The sequence below is a fragment of the Peromyscus leucopus genome, chromosome 18 (assembly GCF_004664715.2).
Source record: "Peromyscus leucopus breed LL Stock chromosome 18, UCI_PerLeu_2.1, whole genome shotgun sequence".
Taxonomy (NCBI): Eukaryota; Metazoa; Chordata; class Mammalia; order Rodentia; family Cricetidae; genus Peromyscus; species Peromyscus leucopus.
The window spans coordinates 22785859-22793884 of record NC_051078.1 but is presented as its reverse complement, the minus strand read 5'-3'; the positions used below and the strand labels follow the sequence as shown (position 1 = coordinate 22793884).

Genomic DNA, 8026 nt, shown 5'->3' with positions numbered 1-8026 from the left:
TCCCTTTTTGACTCCAATGTTCCCAGGTTTCTCACTCTGCACATTGCCTAGTTGTGGGTCTCTGAATTGGTTCCCATCTGCTGCAGGAAGAAGCTCCTCTAATGATGGCTGAGCAAGGCACTGTGGTCCCAGTATTGAGAGTGGAAGTAGAAACAAGCTCCCATCTCTAACCCAGAAAGCTATCTCCAACTGACAGTTGCTGGCAAAGGAATCTCACTGGGGAAACAAATCACACACTAAGGGCAGGCCCTACACCTAGGCCTGGATGCTACATAAAGTTTAATTCTAGCCATGTATGGTGGTGCCTGCTTTTCATCTCAGCACTCCAGAGGCAGAAGCAGGCAGATCTCAGTGAGCTCAAGGACACCTTGGTCTACATAGAGAGTTACAGGTGAGCCAGAACTAACAGTGAGACCCTGCTTCAAAACAAACCAAACAGAAAGCTTAATTACATACAGATTTCTAAATGTTTGTTAGTTCTTAGTCTCTGGCCTGTTTCAAACCATTCCTGAGCCATACTTTATGGAACACTGTGTCCCAGCTGGATTCTTTATTGCTATGATAAAAAGCAACTTAGGGCCGGGGAGGCCCCCCACCTCCGAGGGTTCATTTCGACATATAGGTTCAGTCCATGTAAAGAGAAGTCAGGAAGGGAGCTCAAGTAGGACCTGGAGGCAGGAACTGGAACAGACCATGGAGGAAAACTGCTTACTGGCTTGCTTCCATGTTTACAGTGACCTCTTCTCAACCTCGTAGTACCACCTACCCAGGAGCAGGATGAGCCACAGTGGGCTGGACCCTTCCACAGCAACTTCAACAAGAAAATGCCCTACAGACTTGCCAAAGACCACTCTGGCCTCAGTGGAGATACCTCTTCCTGGATGATGTCTAGGTTTATGTCAAGTGACCAAAAATTAACCAGCACAACGGCAAAGTATACTTGCTTTTGGATTAAAAGGACTTTAGGTCATATAAGTAAAGGATTTGCAGTTTATAATAGAACAAGTTTTAATTTCTGTAAAACATTAAGTGCCAGAAAGTTGCAGACTCTGCCTATGATACAGCCTAATGGATATGCAAAAAGGAATTCCAGAAATTATTGCTAAAAACAAGGTCAAGAAATGGAAACCACAAGAACAGAAGGATTTTCAAACTCCAAGGTACAGGAAGGAGCCTTGAATAAATCCATTCCACAGTCTGATTCCAATATATTCTTATTATCTTACCATTTTGCAAATACTTATGTTTCAATAAAATCAAACCATAGCAGTGGACTTGCCTCCTCTAAAATTTAAGTGTGGTAAAGGGTTTGCTTATTATGTACTTTGGCAGGTACACAAAGGCAAGCAAGAAAAAAAAAGTGTTTTTCCCCCAGAAGGTATAGCCCCTTGTTCTATTACTGGATTTGTCTGAGTTTCTTCAGTCTAAACTAGTTATTTAAAAATCTAATGGAATTCAGAACCCTGCCCAAATGGCAAAATAAGCCAGACAGCTAGGTTTGAACATTCCCTACACCCTTACAAAAGCAAATCTGGAAAATAATAGCGGAATAATCCTTGTGAGAAAGAAGTCTCTCTTGAGCTAGCCAGTCAAGGAAAAGTGAAGACTAGCCCAGGGCAAAACACAAGGAGGGGCCAGGGAAAGGATACTCAGGAGATGAGCCATTTACATTCATTTCCTTCTTGCTCTTCCCACTCCCTAACAGTGCCCGAGGGCTGCCTCCTCAGTGCTGATACCTGCAGAAAGACTCAGGCCTTATCCTATATCCACAGAGTGAAATTAGGTGAGCTGCAGGCCAGCCCTGCCTGGGGCACTCACTCTGTGTTACTATTCTCTGCCTGCCAAACCTGAGGATTGGCAGATCAGGATGGACAGTCGCTCTGCTCCTTCCCTCTTGGGCTCAGTCTCCTTGTCAGTGAAGAAAGGTAAACACAGAAGAGGGAGGTTGCCTTCTGTGGAGAAACAAATGAGAGTGATTACACCTGTTTGGATGTCACCTGGGGCTCTTCCAGTTCCCTCCTCCTAGATGACTTCAGTAGTGTCTAGCTTAAAAAAGGACCTGACTTTCAGCCCTTTCAGAGAGGTGCATTTGTAAACTGAAAGACTTTTCCCTAGTTAAAGCAGATAAAGAATTTATAAAGGAGAATTTATAAAGGGCTGTTTCTCAGATTCCACATCTCTGAAAAGCAGAAATGTCATTATATCTCTATTTTCTATACTCACTCTCACCCCAGTGTGCCTGATCCTTTAATTTCTTTGCTTGGTGCGTGCGTGCGCGTGTGTGTGTGTGTGTGTGTGTGTGTGTGTGTGTGTGTGTGTGTGTGCGCGAGCGCAGGAAATAGCTCTAACCCACATTAGGTCCAGAACCAATGAACTATGGCCAAGAGGACTGAGTTATACAGTTCATTACAGCTGCTGGGAGATAGCACATAACAAAATCAATGGATTTATTGTGAGTTTCATAGACAGAGCTCTAAATAGAATCCAATATTTAATTAAACATTTAGAAAAATTTGGATAACTCTCCAGGACCAAGGATTGCTTCTGCAGATGTACCCTGCCCAAATCACTAGTTAAGAAGGTGATGAGGACTTTGCTGCTTATTAGCTTAAAAGAGTGTTTTGATTTTTTAGATTTTTCACCACTTATTTAACCAAACAGAATAATTCATTTTATAGATTTATAGACTGAGATTTGTTTGTTTGTTTGTTTGGTTGGTTGAAAAAAAAAAAAAAAAAAACTATAATGTTATGCCCAGATCTCAGGAACCCCTCAAAGACTGCCACAGAGATGGAATCCATATGCAAAAACAAAGAGCCTTTATTCAAGGTTGAGCTTGGACTCTCTGTCTGTCTAAAGCAGTAGTGAGAGCAGAGAGCCCTGAGCATGGTCGAGCATGATCAGTGTAGGGTTTTTGTCATAGCAGAGGCTGGGATATGGGGATTTCTAGGGTTCAGGACCCTGATTGACTGACATTTGTCTAAGGATGTCTTGGTGAAAGAGGATAAGTGTATGCTGGGTTGAGGAGCATCTGGCGATCTTATCTATAATGACTGGAACATTAGGTATTTTTCCCCTGGATGAGAACGTGAAATATTTACCCCTTGGGTGCCCATTGGCCTATTCCAGGGCTGTGCCAGTTTATGGCTTTTCCTGGAACTGGGTACAGCCTTAGGGTAAACCAAAACCTAGGCCTACTCTCTAGCTGGTTTTTATTGAGCCTGTCATAGTAGCAGTGTAGCCAAGCTGCCCTGAGCCCCACATATAAGTGACCTGCATGTGGTAATCCCACCCAGACAAGAATAAGACCACTACCACTATTTTTGAGCCAAATTTGAAGCAATGATTTCTTACTTGGGTGCACCAGAGAGCTGACCAGAACTGACTCCTAAATTGGGTTAAAGAGAGCAGCCTCAAGTCCATTTCTTAAGACCCCTTTAAGAAGTAAAATCTCAAGTATTTGCAAACTAGGTTTACTGCAAGACAAGGGAGCAGTAAGAAAGTGAAGAAAAATCTCAAACAAAAGAAAATAAAACAAAACCCAGCCACCGCCATGTGGTCATCATGTGATTTGGGATGGAGTAGGGTTAGGGTGACTAAAGAGGGCTTGGGTGTTCTTGAAAACAAGTCAAGGTCATGGATTGAGGCAGGTTAGGTTCCAGGCAACAGGGACTTAAAAACAGAAACCCAGCTCTTACAGTAAATGGAAACTTACTTTTAACAATACAGCATAATGACTCCTGCCTTCAAAACAGAGCCAAGCAGGTTCCTCACATGAAGGCTTTTTTTTTTTTCAATTCAAACAAATGTGACACAGATGGCCTGATAACTTTACAGACACGTTTGATAAATACTAGGTACTGTGCAAATTGAATCTCTAAAATATGAAAAATCTGTCCTTCAGAGTTCAAAATACAGATGAACTCTTTATCTTTGAATCTCGTTGGTCCATTTGGAGAGAGATTCCATCTCCCTTCCCCTTCCAGTCCCCTGGGATGGTCACAAAGTACTGAGTCAATCCAGCAATTCACACTGGATCACATGTGGTCATAAGTCTTCACTAATTCGGTCTCTAAGATTGATTCTCATAGCCACTCAATATATGATTCTTCATGAATTATTAATGAAATCTCAATTCTTAAAGCAATTACATTATGTAGGGCAAATCATTTAATCTCGCTAGTTAGCCAAAAGACTGAAAATCAAAGATTGAACCTACAGGTAAAGTCTAATCAATTCAAGATAAATTATTAGTGACTGACCACTGTTTAAAGTCCACACACATGAGAATCTGAAATGTTTCCTCTTGTAACCATTCCTACAATTCTTAAAGGAAGGAGTTGAGTTTATTAGAATAAGGGGACAAAGAATTACACAGAAAATCCAATTACTAAGGAAATTAGGAGACTGGATAATTCTGTCCTTCTACAAATTTAAATTTTGTTTTTCTTCAATACCAGCACCAAATCTTAGGTTATTAGTGTATATATGTATCTCATTCATTAAGCATTGATGAAGCCAATGTGCTAGTCTATCTCATTGCCTCTGCAAGGAAGAAATTAATCAATAGTGTGGTCTATTGCTGGAATCCATACAAGTGCAGAATCCCTAGTGAAGATCATCCAGCATATAGAAGTTCATACAGGATTTCCTGTGTCTAAGACAGAACCTCTGGTTAGTCTCTTAGAACACTACCTCACCTCCTGAGTATAGGCATTCATTTAACATTAGGTAAATGCCCAGCTTAGATCATACAGACTCCAAGCAAGAGAAAGGGGTCCAGGCTGCTAAAGAAATTAGGTGGGCCAGTAGCTGTAGGGAGGCCTGTTCCTATGTTATGTTCAAGTGAAATGGATAAGCAATGACACAGAGAAGTCACTGAACTAAACTGCTCTATGGGTAGAAAGAAAGGTTTATTGGGGATCAAACTGCCAAGACCGTCTGGGGTAGGGCAGGGCATGTGTGTGTGTGTGTGTGTGTGTGTGTGTGTGTGTGTGTGTGTAAGAACAGGATATGACTTTGGACCTGACAAAATGAAACTTTTGGAGGGGGTCATTGGTATTTTCTTGAGAAAGATATGTTCATTGTAGGCTTAACCAAAGTTAACACCTTTTTTTTCCTATTTCCTATGGGATGAAAATACATCACAGCATTCTTACATTATTGTCATGTATACCCACCCACATGGAGAACTGCTGAGCAAAGAAATAGTAACAATGCCTTTTTCTTCAACATGATGCAAGATCAAGGCAAAAAGGAGAACCCCATTCGGGAGCTTCGTGTCTGCAAGCTCTGCCTCAATATCTGTGTTGGGGACAGTGGAGACAGACTGACCCGGACGGCCAAGGTGTTGGAGCAGCTCACAGGCCAGACACCTGTGTTTTCCAAAGCTAGATACACCGTCAGGTCCTTTGGTATACGAAGAAATGAGAAAATTTCTGTTCATTGTACTGTCCGTGGAGCCAAGGCAGAGGAGATTCTGGAGAAAGGCCTGAAGGTGCGGGAGTATGAGTTACGGAAAAATAACTTCTCAGATACTGGAAACTTTGGTTTTGGGATTCAAGAACACATTGATCTGGGCATCACATATGACAGGCTGCATTGGGGCCAAGAACAGAATCAGCAAAGAGGAGGCCATGCACTGGTTCCAGCAGAAGTATGATGGGATCATCCTTCCTGGCAAATAAAATTTATCCAAAAGGCCAATGAAATTTTTTCAGGAATGCAAAAAGAAAAAAAAAAGACATAATAACACATATTTCATTTCTCAGAGAACTACAAAATCACCATGATGAATTCAGGAGTTGTTAGACATCACTTACAATAATAACATCATATTTTTCTTAAAAACAACAACAACAACAACAAATATATCCCTAGTGCCGGTTCCAGACATGAAAAGCACAGAAGCACCTAGTTACAAAATATAAGAAAGGGTGTTGCGCACAGTGGTCCACACCGATTAACTCAGCGTTTAGGTGAAGGCAAGATGATCTAACTTTCAAGGACAGCCTGGGCTATAATAATTAGTTCAAAGCCAACCTGGACTAAAGGAGATCCCATTTCAAAAAGGATGCCAAAAAGTGAAATGCAAATGAAGTAAAAGTTCTAAAGTAGTTTGGATTTTGTTGTGTCTGTTTTATGATAAATACCTAAGAAGCAGCATGTTTTAAGGGTATAAGTAGTTTTTTTTTTTTTTCCTTTTTTATCCCCAGGGACATAGTATAAGTAGTCTTTCACCCATGTCCTGCAGGGACAGAGACTTCTCAGTACTGTAGGGAATGTGAAAGTTTATATGGTTATTCAAATGTTAAACCACTGCCATTATCCAGGCTTTATTCTTTGAGAAAATTGAGTCTCCTTTGGGAGAGAGAGAGAGAAGGTGTTGAGGACATTTAAAATCTGCTCCTTGTAGATTTCTACTAAACAAAATATCATGATCTCTCTTCTTGGCGGTATTGGGGTGTCTAGGGATAGTTCGTTTCAATTAGTGCATTAAAATACCTTACACTTTGCAAACTGTGTAGAAATGTAAGATGGCCATGAAAGCCCAATGAGGATCCTGTAGGCAACCTGGAGGAAGCAGATGCAGGGAGGCTGTAGACATTGTCTCATCAGTTTCCCATCCCTCTCTCCTGGAAGTAGATGTTTTAGTAACTTGCACTTGGGTTGGGAATCCTGGGTTTCCACATAGATGACTTTGTTCAGGAAATGAGAATAGAGGAAAAGCAGACAGAAGAAGCTCAAGCAAGTGGTCAGACTCTGAGCAGCACCCACACAGTGTCGAGACTGGGCATCACAATGGAAAAACATGGACCAGCAAAATGGGTTTGGGGATAAAGGTGCTCACTACTTCTATCATGTAGGCTCAGTTCCCAGGGCCTACATGATAGAAGGGGAGCACAGACTCTAGCAAACTGTCTTCTGCTATCCACATGCACTCCTTGGCACAAGCGTACATGTGCACACACACACACACACACTCACACACTCACAACCTCACATATGCGTAATGTATACATCAATGTAACAATTTTGAATGGAAAATTAGGAAAAGGTAACAATCATTACAGGAAGCCCATTCCTTTCTTGTGGTGTGGTGTGGTATGTGTGTGTGTGTGTGGGGGGGGGGGTGTGAGTGTGTGTAAGAAAAATAAAAAGAAACCAGAAAATATTGTTCCCACAAGTACAGACTTCGGCAATTTACCTTTACAGTTCCAGAAATAAGTATCAACTTTCCTTTTCTACTTTATTATTTCTTATAATTAGATCAACTGTTTAGATTATACTAGAATTATGTGAATAGAAGTTGTTCTGTATAAGTTATTATCAAAGGAACATTTACAGCCTCAAAACATAAATAAAACAATGATTTAATTTAAGGCAAGACCTACTCTCTGATAAAATTTGAAGGAATGCATTCTGAATGTAAATTTTAAATCATTTTTAATGTAGCCTTGAACGTTGAGCTTCAGGGTGCAATATCTTCTCTGACCACCAGGTAGCAGACAAATGCCTTGAAAGAAAGGCTTGTCAATCTCTACTAAGTGACAAGAAAAATAAATAATAGGCATGGGTAATCTAATGCCTGTTTCATTTAGAAATAAAGATTTCTTTGACAAAATCCAACATCCTTTCATGATAAAAGTCCTGGAGAGATTATGGATACAAGGGACATACTTCAATATAATAAAGGCAGTTTACAGCAAGCCCATAGCCAACATTAACTGAAATGAAGAGAAACTCAAAGCATTCACACTAAAATCAGGAACAAAACAAGGTTGTCCACTCTCTCCATACCTATTCAATATAGGACTTGAAGTCTTAGCTAGAGCAATAAGTCAAGTGAAGGAGACTAAAGGGATACAAATGGTAAGAGAAGATGCCAAATTGTCTTTATTTATTTGCAGAAGATATGATAGTATATATAAGTGACCCTAAAATTTTCACTAGGAAACTCCTACAGCTGATAAACACTATTACCAAAGTAGCTGTGGACAAAGTAAACTCACAAAAAAAAAATTAG

The 8026-nt window shown here is 40.6% G+C and overlaps 1 pseudogene; it reads left to right on the top strand.

The window, feature by feature from the left end:
• Positions 1–2734: 2734 nt before the first annotated feature.
• On the top strand, positions 2735–7123 carry LOC114695634 (annotated as a pseudogene).
• The last annotated feature ends 903 nt before the right edge of the window (positions 7124–8026 follow it).